This window comes from Hyperolius riggenbachi, chromosome 5, assembly GCF_040937935.1.
Source record: "Hyperolius riggenbachi isolate aHypRig1 chromosome 5, aHypRig1.pri, whole genome shotgun sequence".
Taxonomy (NCBI): Eukaryota; Metazoa; Chordata; class Amphibia; order Anura; family Hyperoliidae; genus Hyperolius; species Hyperolius riggenbachi.
This window is the reverse complement of record NC_090650.1, coordinates 414,415,012-414,435,626: the sequence shown is the minus strand read 5'-3', so window position 1 is coordinate 414,435,626 and position 20,615 is coordinate 414,415,012. Positions and strand designations below refer to the sequence as shown.

General features: G+C 46.7%; 1 protein-coding gene and 1 long non-coding RNA gene across 2 annotated transcripts in view; one reads left to right on the top strand and one right to left on the bottom strand.

Annotated features, from left to right (window-relative positions):
• ZHX2 (zinc fingers and homeoboxes 2) overlaps positions 1-7,260 on the bottom strand; it is an 81,830-nt gene extending 74,570 nt beyond the window's left edge. Inside the window, exon 1 of the mRNA XM_068237974.1 lies at positions 6,966-7,260. The gene's annotated coding sequence lies outside the window, so the exon portion shown is untranslated. The remainder of the gene's footprint in view (positions 1-6,965) is intronic.
• The window catches only part of LOC137519167 (uncharacterized), a 145,840-nt gene that overhangs the window by 24,605 nt on the left and 100,620 nt on the right, over positions 1-20,615 (top strand). The gene's annotated exons all lie outside the window — the stretch shown is intronic.

The window sequence follows — 20,615 nt, the reverse complement described above, 5'->3', positions numbered from 1 at the left end:
AAAAATTGGATTGAGAGCGTTATGCTATAGATGCGTTCAAGTGGGGAAAGGACCTCTCTCTCTCATGAAAAGGCCCGCAAACTGCATCCAGGTGCATTCTAGCACAGCAAACTCAAACCGGCCCCATTTGGGCTTCAGGGCCATGCTGTTCTGCACTTCACCATAGATATGAATGGTGCACAGGGTGTAGACCAGGCCCTGCGGCTCTCACAACATCCCCAGCTCTTGACATTTTGAATAAAACTTTATTTATACATGCAGCATATGACTCAGAACACATGTTACAAAGACTAGAGCTCCTATCCTGCTGACAGCTGGATCCGATCATCAAGGCTCCACTCATCACATCAAGCAACTTTCAACTGCAGGAAATGACGGAATATGCTGCTCAAAAACACTCAGTAGTAAACAATATAATACTGTCCATCACACCTAAAAGGAAACTTGAAGTGAGGGGGATATAGAAGCTGCCATATTTATTACCTTTTTAAAACCAGTTGCTGATCTGTCATCGGAAGTGGCTGAATCGCACACCTGAAACAAGCATGCAGCTACTCAAGTCAGACTTCTGTCTGAGCACCTGATCTGCATGCTTGTTCAGGGTCTATGGGTAAAGGCATAAGAGGCAGAGGATCAGCAGGACAGACGGGCAATGTGCATTGCTTAAAGGGGAACTGAAGTAAGAGGTATACGGAGGCTGCCATATTTATTTCCTTTTAATCGATACCAGTTGCCTGGCAGCCTTGCTGATCCTCTGCTTCTAATACTATTAGCCATAGCCCCTGTACAAGCATGCAGCAGATCAGGTGTTTCAGACTTTAAAGTCAGATTTGACAAGACTAGCTGCATGCTTGTTTCTGATGTTATTCAGATACTACTGCAGAGAAATAGATCAGTTGGGCTGCCAGGCAACTGGTATTGATTAAAAGGAAATAAATATGGCAGCCTACATATACCTCTTACTTCAGTTCCCCTTTAAAAGGAAATAAATATGGCAGCCTACATATATCGCTCTCATTTCAGGTGTGCTTTGAAGGGTGAAACTTGGGTTTTACAAGTTTCCTTATGCTTTCATTTTTGGGATTTGAATTTTTAGAATTCATATTTCTGATGTGCACAGGAAGTCCGTCCCCCCACCCTGGATTTCCTGCCTATGCAAGACGGACCCAACCTCTGACTAGCTGAAGCCCCGCCTGTGAGCTTCCTCCAGGAGACATTATCGCTTGTAACTGTGAGGCCTCTTGCACACTGCAAGCAATTCAGATTCCGCTTTTTAATCTGTTTTTACTTCCGATTCAGATTCAGATTTGCAGTTTGCTCCTTGCACACTGCAAATCTGAATCTGAATCGGATGTAAAAACTGATTAAAAAGCGGAATCTGAATCGGAATCGCTTGCAGTGTGCAAGAAGCCTCACAGTGGATTGGATTAAAACCAGGCCTCAGTTTAAAAAAAAAAAAAAAAAAACAGTGCTTGTTTGCTGCGATCACTTTTCCCCTATGGAGAGGTTGCTATAGCTCCTCCTCTGATCAGATTTGATCAGAAAAGGATTAAGCTGTAATAGGGCCCTAGGCAAGATAGCAGTTTTTGCCCACTGCTGATGGTCACCTGACTTTTCTTTTTAGTAATATTTGGTGGGGGCCAGCATCCACCAGGCCCTAGGCAACTGCTTAGATTTGCCTTGTAGATCAGAACAATCTGATGGTCGATTCTGCTGGCCATCTGACAGTGTATAGGCACCTTAATTGCTTACCACCAGGGACGGGCTCAAATTAGAATTCGGGTGAATCCGGATAGTTGCTATGCGGATTTCACCCAGATACCTGTGTGGGGTGGGCGAGGTCAAGCTTACCTGTCTGACGTCTTCTTTGGTCCGTCCCTTGGCGCCTCCCACGATGCGGCCCAATCCGGCGTCACGTGACTACACACTTCCTCCTTCAACCCGGAAGGAGGAAGTGTTTGTACTCACATGACCGCCGCTTGGACCGCATCGTGGGAGGCACCGAGGGACGGACCAAAGAAGACGTCAGACAGGTAAGCTTGACCCTGCTCACCCCACACAGGTATCTGGGTGAAATCCGCATAGCTACTATCCGGATTCACCCGAATTCGAATTTGAGCCCGTCCCTGCTTACCACACTGGCTGAAATTCCAATATCCGGCCCCAACCCCAGAACTGGGTGTTCAATGGATTCAACCCCCCCCAATTACTAAAGTCCCAACTTGCAGAGACAGAGATTGCTTTCCATTTGTCTCTGGTAGCAGCTGTGCGTCATGACAGTAATACAGTCAGATGTCCGACATGAGCTACCGTAGTCACTCTGGGAATGGACGCCATACTGACGCTGCCATGCTTCCAACTGCAAATTTCTTATTGTGGTGTCCATTTCGTACACGTTATTTGCCATCTGAGAAACACCATGGAATGCCCATGAAACCGCCAAGACACTGCTAGCATCATCCGCTAAGCGCGACACGTTGAACAACATATGAAAACTACGCAAACTCAGCCACTGAACTTGTGTGGAAGTAAGGGTACAGAGGCTGCCATCTGCATTCCCTAATATACTATGCCAGCTGCCTGACTTCTGTGCCTCTAATACTAGAAGTCACTGGCCCAGAATGAACATGCAGATCAGATGCTGTGACTCTCTGGCCGCACGCTTGTTTCAGGTGTGGGACTCAAACACAACTAAAGCCAAAAGTTAGGCATGACAGCCAGGCAACCGGCTTTGTTTATAAGGGAACAAAGATGGCAGCCTGCGTATTGCTCTCACGCTTCTGTGAATCTGGCCTTCCGTTACAACCTCTGCATTACGTGTTCAGGTTACGTATTTATTTTTGAACAGCGCACAGAAAATTATGAACACTTAAAGGACAACTGAAGTGAAAAAGAATATGGAGGCTGCCATATTTATATCATTTAAATCAACACCAGCTGCCTGGCAGCCCTGCTGATCTATGTGTACGAGTCACACACCAGAACTAAGCATGCAGCTAGTCTTGTCAGATCTGACAATGTCAGAAACACCTGATCTGCTGCATGCTTGTTCAGGGTCTATGGCTAAAAGTATTAGAGGCAGAGGATCAGCAGGAGGGCCTGACAACTGGCATTGCTTACAAGGAAATAAATATGGTAGCCTCCATATACCTCTCATTACAGTTATCCCCTAAGGCTTGTACCCACACTTGACTTTAAGAGAATCTCCGACCAAGAATTGAACTTTATCCCAATCAGTAGCTGATACCCCCTTTTATATGAGAAATCTATTCCTTTTCACAAAAGGATCATCAGGGGGCGCTGTATGGCTGATATTGTGGTTAAACCCCTCCCACAAAGAAATTCTGAGTACGTACACTTGGCAGTTTCCGGTCTGTGAACCTTGCTGCATTGTGGGAAATAGCTGTTTACAACTGTTTCCAACTGCCAAAAAAGCATGCAGCTGCTACATCACCTGCCAACAGTAAAAATGTCACCATGTAATAAATGTCAGAATGTAAATCAGGGATTTAAAAGATTTTACAATGGGCAAACACTGACTAAATCATTTATACATACTTATTGTAAAACAACCACTTTTTTCATTACATTATTTTCACTGGAGTTCCTCTAAGTCAGTTGAGGCGGCTGATCACAACCATCCCCGCCAATAATCAAGCATGTGTTCTTCGGCCCTCAACCCCCCGATGTCACACACACGCTGCTCCGCCGCCCCTCCGCATAGCAACACCACGCGTCAGCTACACAGGTGACTCGCGTCTGTGCAGCCCGGCACAGCAATGTCGCCCAAGCGGGATCGGGTACCGATCCCCAACGGCCGACATCCATCAAAGGTGTCTATGCAGCCCAGCGCCTCAACCATACAGAACAGGGCCTCAACCATACAGAACAGGGCCACAACCATACAGAACAGGGCCACAACCATACAGAACAGGGCCTCAACGAAGCAAAAGGGACAACAATAAACATTAACCGTTCTTCATTGTATTCAAAACTAAAAAGTTTTGACTGGTGCCAGTATTTAAAGTGGACCTGAACTCTTGCACAGGGTAGAAGGAAAACAGAGAAATGCACCCTGTATGTGTATAGAGAGATTAGCCTGTCTAATGCCCCTCATCTGTGACTAATCACTAGTTGTAATTTGATCTGTCAGCTGACAGCCACAGCAGATAAGCCCATTTGATAGCATGTTAACCCTATGAAAGCAGGAAGTAGACACACCGCAGGATTTGTATCAGCTGTAACAAAAATGTTTTTCTGTAAAGGTTATTATGTTGTTGCACATCTTTTAGAGCGGAGAGGAAGTTCTGCGTTTATGTCCGCTTTAAAGAACATCTGAACTGAGACACATATGGAGGATGCCATATTTATTTCCTTTTAATCAATGCAGATTGCCTGGCTGTCCTGCTGAGCCCTTGCCTCTAATATTTGTAGTCATAGACCCTGAACAAGTTTGCAGATCATATATAGCTGACTGAATTAACTGCATGTTTTGTTTCGGGTGTGTGATTCAGGGAATACTGTAGCCAAAGAGATCAGCAGGACAGCCAGGCAACTGGTATTGTTTAACCTCCCTGGCAGTAAGCCCCACCTACGCTCGGGCTAGCTGCCACAGAGGGTCACATGGCCCCGGGAGGATTTAAAAAATAAAATGAGCAGTATATGCTTAAGCTAGCACTTACGGTATGTCCCCCAAGTTTCGCTGCTCTCCACCGATCCCCCCCTATCGCCGCTGTAATATGTACCCCCCCCAGGGATCCCGCAGCCTCCCAATCAGCTCCAGGATTTGCTATGGGGAGGATCGGGACTGCGCATGACGTCATGTCAAATTGTCACCATAGTGACGAGTGAAGCTGAATGGTGAAGCTGCGGTTCTCGCGGGATCGTGGAGGGGTAAATATTGCCGATCGCGGGTTTAGTTAAGTGCGGCAGGGCTTGGGGGACATAAGTTAGCTAGCGAAAACACATTTTATTAAAAAAAAATCCTCCCGCGGACGCAGCCTCTAAAACTGCGTTCCGTCAGGGAGGTTAAAAGGAAATAAATATGGCAGCCTCCATATCGGAGCAGTGCTTTTCAGCGCAGGTAGATTTGGGCGCAGCCGGCGCCACCATAGACTGTAATAGGAATTACAACTGAGCAGCGCCCAGTGAGTAAAGTCGGCTCTGTCAGAAGACTGAGCCGAAGTTGCTTTTAAAACACAATAATGCGGCCTCCATTAATAGCTGGAAGCCAAATTATATCATTCCCCCACTATCCATGGCGGACTGGAGGGGAGGGGGAATAGTAATTAACACGGCCCGGATTCGTGCAGAAGCAGGACCAGCCATATACCGCTGTATCCTGCGCCCAAGTCTACCGGCGCCGATTTCAAATGTATGCTTCTCAGTTCAGGTGTACTTTAAATAAGCTACACACAGTCGAATATAATGTACAAAGTCCTCTGCAGAAAGCCTGCCACGCAATGCCGCATATAAAACCACCACAGAAGGGACAGACCTATAATATAAAGCAAGGCACAACAAACAGACAAGCAGCAAACACAAAAGTTCAGAAGCCGATGCATAACACCAGCAAACAGAGCACTCACACTACAGCATACAAACCAGCGCATAACAACAGCCACCCGCACTATAGCATACAATGCAACGCACAACAATACTGTACAGAGCCCATCAAAGTGACCATGTGACAAGGCTGTAATGAGGGAAAAGCCAAGGATTCCCAGCACTCCAGCTAACAAAAGCCACCAGGAAACACTTAAGATCTACAACTCCCACAACCCCCCCCCCCCCCCCCCCATGGCTTTGAAGTCAAGCAATCAGGTGGAGCACAACAGCAAATCACAACCCCACTTCCTATAAACAAAGTTTATCCCCACAGCTTCAAAAACAGATCCCACTCCAGCCTCCATTCATTGCTCTGAGAGGGGACAAAAATATCATCAGAATATGTTTAACCCCCTGTGAGCCCAGTAAGCGCTCATCAAACAGGTTCAGGGAGGAGGCGGAGGGGGAGACAAAAGAGCTCTGGGGGCTGGATGTGCACTGAGCGTCCCTTCTGCTTCCAGGAAGCCCCCAGCAGTTGTTTGAATGTAATTTATGATGAGAGAGGAGGGGGGGGGAGATTACACTGGGAGTGACAAGAAACTTTATTTTCTCAAGCCCTCCATCCTGCTGGGTCAGAGGATCAGCCTCACCTGGGGGGCATTGCATGGGGATCAGTGCAAGATCTGTTTTATTATAATGGGGGTGCATAAAGTTTATTGAAGTGCTGGTTGTTTACAGCAGAGTTCAGACAACAACTACAAGCACATGTCAGCTATGAGAATATTGCCTATGTGCCTCCATGTGTGGGAAGTTAGTGTAGCAGCGGCAGCCCCCGATGAGCTGAGCTGGCCGTGTCTGGAGCTCCCATCTCCCTCCTTGCAGCTGATGGGTGGGGGGGCTGCGCCGCGTCACGATCACCGCAACCACATCGCAGCAGAATAGGACGCAATGCATTCATACTGGTAACGCAGGGAGTATAAGAAGGGGGGGGGGCAGAGACCCCCCCCCCCCCTCCCCCCCCCGATCTCAACTTCCCCCCAGCCGATCCCGTCTCCTGCCGATCGCCTCTCTCTCCAGCAGCCTCTACGTAACGCCCTATCGAAAGCGGACGCCATATTTTCTGTTGGCTTATGTCGACATAGGGAAACGTAGAAGCAGCCGAGCCCCCCCTTCTTCCTCCCAACCTCCGCCCCAAACTTTCACCCGATCGCCCCGATGACCCCACCCACAGACCCCCAGCATGTGCCGATCACCCCCCGATCTCCTCCTTCCCATGCCCCAGTGAACACGCGGTAGAAAGTTGCTCCCCGGGGCCGATGTGCAGCCGGGTGCCCCTCGCCCGACCCCCCCCCCCCCCTCTCACGTGTCAGTGATCTGTCCCCCCCTCCTCCCCCCCGGCGCGCGGGGAAGTTTCTCACCTGCAGCCGGCGGCGCGCGGAGCGGATGGAACGTTCGGAATCTTCGTGTATCTTTATGTAGCAGTCCTGGGGCGGCCGCAGCGCTCCGATCATCGGACTCGGCAACAGCGGAGGAAGCCGCAAAAACAATCCTCGATCAGTGGGGAATCTACGCCAAAAGCCACATGATCTGTAACGTCAGCAGGCGTATTTGCATACGATACCACCCGCACTTCAGCCGGGATCGCGGCACAGTTCTTGCGCAAAGTTGCGCACTGGTGATTTGCATGAAGCGACCATTGTGAGGAGGGGCTGCTGGGGGGTGGGGGCGTGACCTGACCTCAGACTTTTTTTTCTTGCTCTTTTCTTTTTGTTTCTTTTTTTATCTATAGATTGGGTTTGTAAAGCGATCTGATTTGGGGATCGGGGGGTTCCCGGGGATCGCGGGAGGTGTGAGCAGCAGTCGGTGCAATACCAGATTTTCTTTATGAAAAGTTCAAGGTGTCACTGATGAGCCAACTGTTGATCTGACCACGTGTGTGAGGCTGGGAGCTGCACTGATCGGGCTGGGGAAACACGGGGTGGTGGAGAAGCGGGGATTGTACTGCTGCGCCCGTACGCTACAGGGGCCACTAATGATGCAATGTTGATTGTACGATCTTTTCTCGTTTATGTAATATGAAAGATTGCTTAAGGTGCCACTAAAGGTAGCCATATACATCTAGTGATGATGGGCATATTTAAAGCCCCATCTACACAATACAATTTTTGCACAATTCGATTCATCGATTCGATTCTATCCGACATGTCCGATCAGGATTCGATTCAATTTGCAATGGTAAATCGAATCTCGATCGGACATGTCGAATTGTATCGAATCGCACAAACAATTGTATCATGTAGATGGGGCTTAACCAAGAGACACATCGAATCTGATTACAGAGAGATCTGTCAGCTGCCCATACACCGAAAATCAGGAATTGGCCTTTTGACGCCGCATTCGCCGCCCTGACTCCCCTAATATCTAATGTGCCTGCCCGATTGCAGTACACCTGTCCGTGTTCGCTGCTAGTGTCTGGAACTGTCCGCAATCCGCATACCCACGTCCCATGTGGTCACTGGCGTCCATGTGGGCATGCGTGTGACGTCACATACGTGCCCACGTTACTCCAACAACCACGTCGGGAGCGTGTGTGCGGATTGCGGCCAGAGCCTGGAGCCAGCAGCGGACGCGGACAGGTAAAGCATACAGGGGGGGAGGGGGGAGACAGCGGACATTGGGGGGGGGCGGGGGCAGCGCCTGCAGTCGCTTGTCCCGTTATCGCTGTGCACCCGATCAACCACGACGGCCCAACATCTTGCAGCATGTTTGTTTGATACATGCGATCAATTCCTGCCCAAAATTGGTTGAATCGTCGATCGGGCATGCTCTTTACGGAACCAATTTTCATCCGACAATAATTAAATCTGATGATCGATCAGCCGCCAACTCGATTGATGTATGGCCACCTTAATGATACAATCTTGATTGTACAATCTTATTACATCTGTATTGAAAAAACAGTGAGATACATCTGTGTAACAAGAAAAACGACCTTATGCCCGGTACACATCATGCTATTACCCATCTGATTGACGGGTCGAATTGATAGTATCCGACAGGTCCGATCTGACTTTTGATCGATTTTCTGATCACTTCTGTAAAAAATTGATCGGAAATCAGGTCAGACCTGTTGGAAAATAACGATTTGACCCGTCGATCTGACGGGAAATTGCACGGTCTGTACCAGGCATAAGGCATCAATTTAAACTGTGTCCACTCAGTTTACCCCTTTACTACACAGATTTGGAAAGATTGTAGACACTAGTTTAGTTTGGAGGACCCACAACAACTTCCTGCTTGCAAACATCTTGACGCGACCACTAGTTTGAAAACACTATCCATACCACCAACTGAATAGGTAATTACCTGGCAATTTTTAATAAGATTTGATGGGGGCCACCAGGCCCCTAGACTCTTTTCAGGCCCTTGGCATCTGCCTGGGTTTGCCTTGCGGATGATCTAACTCTGGCCTCTATATCTCTCTCAGTTCAGTTGTCCTTGAAGCCCAAACTACTCTTTTGCAACCTTTTCATTTTTGCCGCCATGCTTAACACTCCACAACGATTAACACCTGTACTGTGGCATGCCGGAGGGGGATCCATGCCAAAAGTCCCAGCAAAAATTACGGAGTTGCCGCAAAGTCGGGTTTTATTCCCTAAAGGGCAGAAATCGCATTATGCACAGCTCTGGGTGTCAGTGGGCTGTGGAGTGTCACACACACAAAACACAGGAGACCGATGTACTAGCCCTCAAAAGGGCTGTTTGAAGTGCTTTAACAGCAAGTGAGGAACAAGAACACAGCCCTAGCTAATGCTTTCGCTACCTATCTGCAGCAAGTCTGACCCTGCTCTCACTAACAGTCAGCAGCCAGCGGAGAATGAATCCAATATGGCCACCGCAACTGCTTTTTAATGGGGGGGGGGGGGGGGAGGTGTCCAGGAGGGGGTGCTAGCTAATTGGCTGCCAAGTGTCTGATAACAGCGAGGTAAGGGATTCAAAGTCTGGCTCCAAGATCATGTATAGGGGGCAAGTTGAACGCAAACAGCAGAAATACGCCGGGAACTATCCGCCAGTGAACTGTTCGTGCTATCTTTATTGCTTAGCAGGGAATGTGGCTTTCCAAGTACAGTCATTTGGGAGCAATGATAGCATCCTGGGATATGGGGCTGAAGGTTGTAGCAGAAGGGGCATCCTGGATAGCACTATTAAGACAACACAAATAAAGGAGGGTACACACATCAGATAAAAGTCTTTGGAAAATGAAAGATCACAGACCAATTTTACCCCCTTCCATGTAGTATGAGAGCCATACTTTCACAGTTTATTCTATGGAGCTGAACTCCCCATCAGACAGAAATCTTTGCAAGATGCTGCACACACAGATGCTGTACACATGCAACAGATCAGTATCTGCAAAAGATCAGTTCCTGCAAAAGATCCGTTCCTGCAAATTGCATTCATAGTCTATGATATCTGCAGATCTCATACACACCTTGTTTAACGGACAATCATCTGCAGATCAGAGCCACCAGGATGGATCTTCAGATCTGCAGATAATTGTCTGATCTGCAGATGAATGTCCGTTAAACAAGGTGTGTATGAGATCTGCAGATATCATAGACTATGAATGCACGTCCAGCACGGCCATCACTTCACAAACAGCTATTTGCGGTGCGTTACACAGTTAGTTTGGTGTGTCAGTGTGAAGCAGTACTCTAATTACACTCCCTGATTGATGTATACACATGCAAGATGTTTTAAAGCACGTTAGGCCTGCAATTTAGCATTCAATGTGATTTCTGCCCTTAAAACGCTGCTTTGCGTCACATCCAGATTTTTCCCCGGGACTTTTGGCATCTATCCCACTCCGCCATGCTCCCTCCAGGTGTTAGATCCCTTGAAACATCTTTTCCATCACTTTTGTGGCCAGTATAAGTGTTTCTAGTTTTCAAAGTTCGCCTCCCCATTGAAGTCTATTGTGGTTCGCGAAAGTTCACGCGAACCGAACTTTAACGGAAGTTCGAAGTCCGATTCGCGAACCGAAAATTGGAGGTTCGGGCCATCTCTACCCTCAAATCTGATTCAATGATCGCATTTGAGGAACATATTTTACCGTTAATGGACACCCTAATTGGCTTTGGGCTGTGTGGCTGCCTGGCCATACATTAGGGTCGTGTGACCCTAAAGTTGAAGTTTGGTGAATATGGGAGGGTACTCTTTTAGATAGATAGAGATAAAGAGGATGGGCTTTGTAGCCCCTTACACAGTGGCGTAGTTAAGGAACTGTGGACCCCGATGCAAGTTTTACAGTGGGGCCCCCCAAACACTCTATACAGAACAATTGATACAGCACACCAAAACCTGCTAATGGCAACTACAGTGTCAGAGGTGCAAGAAGGGAATGGGGAACAGTTTGTTAATGATTACCACTGTTCAAAGTATCTATAGAAGTGATTATTATCAGCACAGGATCAATAGAGAGCTAATACTGTAGTTGAGGGAGGGCCCTTCGGGGACCCTCTGGCCCAAGGACCCCGATGCGGTCTCAACCTCTGCAACCCCTATTGCTATGCCCCTGCCCTTACACACATACTCCTAGGGGTTTTGATTCGCCATAAGCTTGCTGAGTAGTCTGTAACTCTGAGACAGGGAGGGAGAGAAAAATTATACATACCTGGGGCTTCCTCCAGCCTCCTCCAGTCTAATTGCTCCCTTGCCATCATCCTCCGCTTCATTGATTGCCTGGAATCTGGCCCATGAAAGTCCTCTAATCTGGGCCAGTCGATGCTGGCACAGTCCAGCCATGCACGCTCCCCCATCGTGGTCATGTCACCGGGAGTGTTCTGTCACTGCACAGCGCAGAACACTCCTGGCAACAGGCGCATAGAATGCCCCAGAACGGAGGACTTTTTGGCCCAGATTCCAGACGATTCAGGAGGCGGAGGAGGACAGCGGAGGAGCGGTCAGCCTGGAGGGGGCTGGAGGAAGCCCCAGGTATGTATAATTTTTTTCTCCCTTAGTATCTCAGGTGTACTTTTAATCTGGTCAATCACTATTTGCTTCTGTTTAAAAAACAAGGATTCTAAATGTCATTCTGATACGGTGCCACTGAATTAGCTAACATGACAACCTCAGCATTACCGCTGAAGTTGATCTGCTAGAGAATTTACATTGCAGATCAGTTGGTATCGATTTGCCCTGACTTTGTGATGTGTGCAGACGCTTGTCGTGGATTTCTGATGATCTGCAATGGATTTGTGGTGCAATAAGGGCCAAAAACAGGAGCAGAATGAATAAGTTCCATGAGGTACTTTTTTATTTTTGTCCTCCTGTGCACCCATGTAATGTTTCCCCTGTCCTCTGGATCGGTGTAGAAGTGCCAGCAGCCTTGGAGTATCAGATTTCGACGTGCAATGACATCATTACAGGCACACACGTAGCCAGTAAGGAGGCGGCACCATGAAAGGAGGTGGGTGTGGTTGTACAAAAAGAGATTAGAGGTAGCTGGGAGCAGGTGAAGCGTATAGCGTGTCCACGTCCTCTGCCTCCTCATACTCAACTCAGACTCTTCATGACCATATGTACTTTTGCACGCCAGATGTCTCTGTCAATCGTCGATTCTTTCAGGTATTGCATAGGCATATTCATAGCTTCACATATGCTGTCTATCCATTTTAGCCTCTGCCATCCTCTTCTTCTTTTAGGCTTTGTTCACATCTAAAATCGAAATCGCAAACTCCAGCGTGTTGTGAGTGATTTTTTTTTCCCCCTTCCGGCGCTTACCTGCACGCTTCGATTTTGTGTACATCTGTCATGAGTCTCTTTAAGCGGTAGAGCAGCTTTGGCACTTTCTTGTTTGACACTCACGATTAAGCTCCTCAATTCTTTTTCAGTTTCAGCCATCAGAGTGGTTATCATCAGCATATCTCAGATGATGAATAACAATTTGAGAAAGGGGCCTACACACCTTTCATTAGTGTCATCCGTCAGTATCGAGTTCCATCCTGCGCATTACTAGGGAACATCGCCATACTCGCGCGAGAGGCGCTCCACTCCCTTTTCCAGCCGAGAAAATAGTGGACAGGTACCTTCAACCAGATATTTTGTAAAGCTTAATATAAATATTAATTGAAGCATTTGGAAAAAAAAAAAAAAAAAGAGGATCTGGCTGTATAACAAAGATACACAAATAGACAAACCCATCCAAAACTGGGTGCCTATAAATAACTTAATTAGTGTATCCATAACAGCTTGTTCATTAAGAAGACTGAGAAATAAAAGTTAAAAATAAGGAAATTTTAACTGCCCAGAAAACCGCATTAGTCACTAGGTGCCAAGGCGTACAGCCCACGTTTTCCCATTATTTAAGAAGGGCAAAAAATCTGATCCAGGAAATTATAGACCTGTAAGCTTAACATCAGTTGTATGCAAACTATTTGAGGGGTTACTAAGAGATACTATACATGACTTCATAGTAGAAAATAATCTTATTTCTCAGCATCAACATGGGTTTACTAAAGACAGGTCCTGTTTGACTAACATGCTCAGCTTTTATGAGGTAGTGAATGCTAATATGGATATTGGGAATGCTGTAGATGTGATATACTTGGACTTTGCAAAGGCCTTCGACACTGTTCCCCACAAAAGTCTGGTGCAAAAGTTGAGGATGCAAGGACTGGGGAAGAGTCTGTGTTCATGGATAGGGAACTGGCTAATGGACAGAAAACAAAGAGTTGTGGTCAATGGATCGTACTCAAAATGGGAGACTGTTAGCAGTGGGGTCCCACAGGGGTCTGTTCTGGGTCCAGTGCTCTTCAATTTATTTATTAATGACCTAGTAGATGCAGTAGTGAGCAATGTTGCTATTTTTGCAGATGATACAAAATTGTGCAGAATCATCATCTCTCAGGAAGATAGTGTCATATTGCAACAGGATCTGGATAGGATGGCTATATGGGCACATACATGGCAGATGAAATTCAATGTTGACAAATGTAAAGTCATGCATTTTGGTCGTACCAATGGTCTAGCACCATACAAAATAAATGGGATACAGTTGGGAACATCAAACTTGGAGAAGGACTTAGGAGTACTCATCGACAACAAGTTAAATAATCGTACTCAATGCCAAGCCGCTGCAGCTAAAGCGAACAAAATTTTGGGATGCATTAAAAGGGAAATAAAAACTCGAGATGCTAGCATAATATTGCCCCTGTTTAACTCTCTAGTAAGGCCACATCTGGAATATGGAATTCAGTTCTGGGCACCACATTACAAAAAAGATATTGCAGTTTTAGAGCAGGTGCAGAGACGAGCTACAAAATTGATACGTGGGATGGAAGGTCTCGCTTACCAAGAAAGGTTAGATAAACTGGGTTTATTTAGTCTAGAGAAAAGACGCCTTAGAGGAGATCTAATTAACATGTATAAATACATTAGAGGGCAATATAATAGCTTGGCGGATGAGCTTTTTGTCCCTAGGCCTTCTCAAAGGACTAGAGGACATGAGCTGCGCATGGAGGAAAAACGTTTTAGCCATTTATTTAGGAAAGGGTTCTTTACAGTAAGAGTGGTTAAGATGTGGAATGCATTGCCACAGGAAGTCGTTATGGCAAACTCTATACCTGCATTTAAAGGGGGCTTAGATGTTTTCCTTGCGTTGAAAGACATCCATGGCTACAATTACTAGGTTATGCCTAATGATGTTGATCCAGGGATTTTATCTGATTGCCATCTGGAGTCAGGAAGGAATTTTTCCCATTTGGGGCTAATTGGACCATGCCATGTGGGTTTTTTTTCCACCTTCCTCTGGATCAACAGGGGTATGTGGGGGACGGGCTGGAGTTGTACTTTGTACTGGTTGAACTCGATGGATGTATGTCTTTTTTCAGCCAAAATAACTATGTAACTATGTAACTATGTAACATTTCCGTGGGCAAGCAGCGCACAGCCACATTACCGCTACTAACCCCAGGGCAGCAGTGTGCATTATGCAATTAGAGCCACACCCATTATTGGTGTATTGTTGTGTTAATGGGGTAAGGCGCTCCTCCACGGGAGTTAGTACAGGAATAATTGTGCAGCCTGCACATGGCAATGTTACCACTGCTTCATATATCACGCCCTGAGGGCTCGTTTCCACTATTGCGGTGCGGAATCGCCTGGATTCCAGCGCTGATGAAATCGCATGCGGATGCGATTCCGCATGCGTTTTTTGCCACGAATTCGCATAGGTAAGGGTATATGCGATTTTAACCATGTCACTGCCTGTGTGAATTAACATTGGTACCTACTTCGCGGCAAAAAACACATGGGAAACACGCATGCGATTTCCCTATTAAATACATTGTGTGCGATTCGACTGCATTCCACACGCAGGCGAATTCTGAGGGCTCTGCCGTGCAGAAAAATCCTGCACAGAAAAACACACAGCAAAACTGACAAGTGGAAACAGGCCCATCCACTTGTATTGGCCGTGCGAATCTGCATGCAGGAAACGCATGCAGATTCGCGATAGTGGAAACGGGCCCTAAGAGGTGTAATGTTGTACAGTAAACCTTAAAGAGAACCTGAGACGAATAGAACATAAGGATTTATACTTACCTGGGGATTCCTCTAGCTCCCTGTAGGCTGTGGGCTCCACCACCGTCTTCCCAGTCCCTTCGGTTCTCCCAGAATGGAGTCTTTGATCCCCCCGGGTTGCATGGGGCCTACTACGCTAACCGTGTTGCGTTGCGCTGGAAGTACCCAATTGGCCGTCGACCTGCTGCAAAGTCAACAGCGTGTTCCCGTTGGACTTCCACGCTGATCAAATGCATGTAGTCAATGGGCGGTGCACAAACTTTAAATATGTTAGCAGCGTGCATGAGCTCAATGACGTAAATATGACGGGAAAGCCGGGAATCCCAGTGACGTACTTTCTTTCCAGCAGGGAGTACGCCATTGGCCGAGGGGCAGCAAAGGGCGTGTGAGGGAACGGTGCTATGCATATGACCCTCTTGGCACACTCTGCCACAGGGTACTATGAATCTATTTTTTGGTGTTGCGATGTGAGAGGGAGGAGCATCATACTACAACGATCGCCTCAAGTACAAAAACGGCCTGAAAGTGTGTAGGGTGTGTGTCTGTACCATTGTGTGTCTCTAAATATGGGTATGTGTGTTGTGTCTGTCTGCATAGGTGTGTGTGCTGTATGTGTATAGGTGTATATCTGTATAGGGGTGTGTGTATAGGTGCTTGTGTACTGTGTGTCTGTATTGGTGTGTGTGTATAGGTGCGTGTACAGGTGTGTGGGCTGTACAGGTGTGTGTGTGTGTGTGTGTGTCTGTACAGGTGTGTGTGTGTGCTGTATAGGTGTCTGTGTGTGCTGTCTGTATAGGAGTGTGTGTCTGTACAGGTGTGTGTGCTGTATAGGTGTGTGTGTGTGTGCTGTATAGGTGTGTGTCTGTACAGAGGTCTGTGTAAAGGTGTGTGTCTGTACAGGTGTGTGTGTGCTGTCTGTATAGGAGTGTGTGTCTGTACAGGTGTGTGTGCTGTATAGGTGTGTGTGTGCTGTGTGTGTCTTTTCAGGTGTTTGTGTGCTGTCTGTATGAGAGTGTGTGTCTGTACAGGTGTGTGTGCTGTATAGGTGTGTGTGTGTGTGCTGTATAGGTGTGTGTCTGTACAGAGGTCTGTGTAAAGGTGTGTGTCTGTACAGGTGTGTGTGTGCTGTCTGTATAGGAGTGTGTGTCTGTACAGGTGTGTGTGCTGTATAGGTGTGTGTGTGTGCTGTCTGTATATGAGTGTGTCTGTACAGGTGTGTGTGCTGTATAGGTGTGTGTGTGTGTGTGTGTGTCTGTACAGGTGTGTGTGCTGTATAGGTGTGTGTGTGTGTACTGTCTGTATATGAGTGTGTCTGTACAGGTGTGTGTGCTGTATAGGTGTGTGTGTGTGTGTGTGTGTGTCTGTACAGGTGTGTGTGCTGTATAGGTGTGTGTCTGTACAGATGTCTGTGTAAAGGTGTGTGTATGGAAGTGTATGCGCTGTGTTTCTAGTAATTGGAAGAGTTGAGGCTCTCTCTGTATCCTGCTGATGGCAGCTGATGATGACTCCATCCAGCTTGCTATGGTCTGACTCCTGTGAATCATCCGCCCGTGATGGTGGGGGAGGATTTAGGGCTAGTTTAAAGAGGAACTGCGCCTAAATGAGATTTTCCTCACTTGCTTACAAAGAAAGGAAGCTGGCTGCTGTATGCTGGCAATGTTACGCTTCCTTTACATGTAACCCCCTATAGACACTTCTACACTGCATTCCCTTTACATAATCCCTCTCCATGTGAAGCCCGGACACATATAGAAAAACACATCATCCAGTTACGTAATCATTTCAAACGTATTCCATGAGTGTATTTTTAAACATGGCTGAAAATAGCTTTTTAAGATTTTCGCGACAGTTCCTCTTTAAATCTGTCCTTGTAATACTTCTCTGTGATCCCTGCACAGCAGGTCACAGACCAAGACAGGAGGGCTAATCGCCGGTCCCCTATTAACTCACAAATCACTTCTGAGGGCCCGTTCACACCTAGAATCGCAAAACGCCGGCGATTACCGCTGGCGTTTTGTGGGAGTGATTTTCCCGCGATTAACACGGAAAAATTACTGGACACTGCAGCGGTTTTGGAACGGTCGCGATTAGCGTGCTTTGCATGCTAATCACAATCACTAATCGCGAAACACAAATTGCCGGCAAACCGCTGCATGCAACGCATTTGCGGTTATCGCTAACCGCAAACACGGCAGTGGGAACACTACCATTTGCTACAATGTTTTTACAAAACAGCTAGCGGTTTGCCATGAGCGGGAATCGCGTGATTCCCGCTCAGGTGTGAATGGGCCCTCATTACTAAACGTGGCCATTCACCGTTGGAGCACCGTTATCGCTGGGGCAACTAGGGAACGATTACCGCTAATCACAGAATCACCGTCGATCGCTACCGCTTTTAAATGTCTAATATCGCTTTTTAAAGCAATAGCGCAGTATTAAGTATATGGCAGCGCTCTCACTACCGCGATTGCCGCTGATCGCCGGCGATTCGCGATTAGCGGCAATCACAAAACACGCAGCATTTTACTGCGATTTTAGAGCGATCACGATTACAATGCTAAAAAGCCAGACAACTGGTATTGTTTAAATGGAAATAAATATGCCAGCGTTTATATCCCTCTCACGTCAGATAATTGCCACATCAGGTCCATCACCTAACGTCAGATTGTACTACCACATTACTGAAGATTCAAAGGGAAAAGCTTAAAGGGGAACTGAAGTAAGAGGTATACGGAGGCTGCCATATTTATTTCCTTTTAATCAATACCAGTTGCCTGGCAGCCCTGCTGGTCTATTTCTCTGCAATAGTATCTGAATAACACCAGAAACAAGCATGCAGCTAATCTTGTCAGATCTGACTTTAGAGTCTGAAACACCTGATCTGCTGCATGCTTGTTCAGGGGCTATGGCTAATAGTATTAGAGGCAGAGGACCAGCAGGGCTGCCAGGCAACTGGTATTGCTTAAAAGGAAATAAACATGGCAGCCTCCATATACCTCTCTCTTAAGTTCCCCTTTAAAAGAGGAAGTTTAACCAAGAATTGAACTTCATCCCAATCAGTAGCTGATACCCCCTTTACCACGAGAAATATTTACCTTTTCTCAAAATAGGTCATTGAGGGGGTATGTGCGGCTGATATTGTTGTGAAACCCCTCCCACAATGCCAGAGCCGGGACAAGGTCCTCCAGCACCCAAGGCTGGGCCACCAAAGTGCGCCCCTCCATCCCCCCCACCCAGCCGTCACACACTGATTGCTATTAGACTAAGAGGCGTCACAGGGCCCCCAACACCTTAATATCTAGTTATCTGGCTTGCAGTCACTGCTATATGTCCCTTTTTAACCACTTCGTCCACAGGTCAGTAGATATACGTCCTCTGGGACTTCATCTAAGCCACAGGTCAGTAGATATACGTCTTGTAGCAGAAGCAGTGCTGTGCAGGATTGGGCTCGCTCCTGTGCACATTTCTGGCACTATCTGATGCAGCACTAATTGGTGAACGGGAATATAAGTTTCCTGAGCTAATGAGATTGATTTTTACTATTAAAAATACTTGTATTTTCTCATTTCATAGTGAAAAATACACTTTGTAGCATTATTTCAGAATCAAATATCTTCACCATAAATTGTGACCGGAACATAATCTAAGTTTTGTGATAAGCAGTAAGAATAGCCAAACAAAATTTGTGTTTTTTATCTACAGTAGCACTTTTTATTTTTAAACTGGAATTGGTAAAACTGAAAAATACATGTTTGTTCTATTTTTTTCTTTGTTTTCCCATTAAAATTCATAGAAAACAAAATAGTTTGAGGGAAAAAAATGGCATACAATGAAAGTCTAGTTTGTCTTGAAAAAAACAATATATATTTCATTTCTGTTTCATAAGTAGGGATAAAGTTATTTCTGATTAAATAGGGACATAGCTAAACTGTCAAAACTGCTCTGGTCAATAAGTACAAAACAAGGTCTGGATGCGAAGTGGTTAATATTTCTCTCTGCTTCAAACACAACAAGGAAATGATAGCTGAGTGAGTTGTGCACCCCCTCCTACACTGCGCCCTGAGGCTGGAGCCTCTCTGGCCTCTGCCCGGCCCTGCACAATGTGATATCAGGGCCATGGTCCTGACAGTTTCCTGTCTGTGAACGTCATTGCATTGTGGGAATTAACGGCTTTTTCCAGCTGCCAAGCAAGCAAGATCTCCCTCTGTGCATAGATCTCTCAGTAAACTAACATTCCGCAGAGCTGCACCCGACAGGACTAAAGATGTCATAAAGTTCAGAATGTAAATCAGGGAGAGGAAAGACTTTACAATGGGCAAACACTGACAAAATCATCTCTAAGGCCTGGTGCACACCAAAAACCGCTAGCAGATCCGCAAAATGCTAGCAGATTTTGAAACGCTTTTTCTTCTTTTTCTGCAGCGTTTCAGCTAGCGTTTTGCGGTTTTGTGTAGCGGTTTTGGTGTAGTAGATTTCATGTATTGTTACAGTAAAGCTGTTACTGAACAGCTACTGTAACAAAAAACGCCTGGCAAACCGCTCTGAAGTGCCGTTTTTCAGAGCGGTTTGCGTTTTTCCTATACTTAACATTGAGGCAGAAACGCATCCGCAATCCAAAATCTGCAGCAGCCCGGGAGTATGCGCTTCTGCAAAACGCCTCCCGCTCTGGTGTGCACCAGCCCATTGAAATACATTACCCTAGCGGATCCGCACCCGCAAGCAGATCGCAAACCGCAGCGGAAACGCTCCGGTGTGCACTAGGCCTAAATGGTTATTGCGAAAGATAAGCAATTTTATTCATGATGTTGATTTCACTACAGGTCCTCTTTAAAGTGGACCTGAACTCTTGCACAGGACAGAAGGAAAACCTAGAGAAATGCACCCTGTATGTATTTAGAGAGTTTAGCTAATTCCCTCTCATCTTTGCCTAATCACAATTTGTCATTTGATCCCTCAGCTGTGTCAGCTGACTACCATGGCAGAGAGGCTAATTTGAAAGCACAGGATGTTTATATGTCTGCTTCCATGAAAGCAGCAAGAAGACACACTGCAGATTGATTGCAGGATTTGTATCAGCTGTAACAAAGAAATGTTTTTCTTTCAAGGTTATTATGCTGCTGCTTATTTTTCTAGAGCAGAGAGGAAGTTCTGAGTTCAGGTCCGCTTTACGTTACAAAGCCCTGAGTTGCAGGGCGGACAATGTGGATCAGTATTCTTCCTCTAACCCCTCGCCGCGCACCCCAGAGGGGCCCGTGTGACAATGGCCTTTCTCTGCCGGCAGTCCGCAGGCCCGAGCCTGAGCCCCAGACTGGTGGGCCCCCATCTGCCTCTCCTCCTGGCGTCAGTGGTTGGAAACTGACTAGCGTGAAACAGCTTTTCAAACTGGTCATCTGAATCATCCGAAGCATGGCGTGGGGGGAGGGGGGCTGCGTCTACCACCAACAGAGCACTGCAGCCACGTAGGCCCGGCTACACGCAAGGAGGAT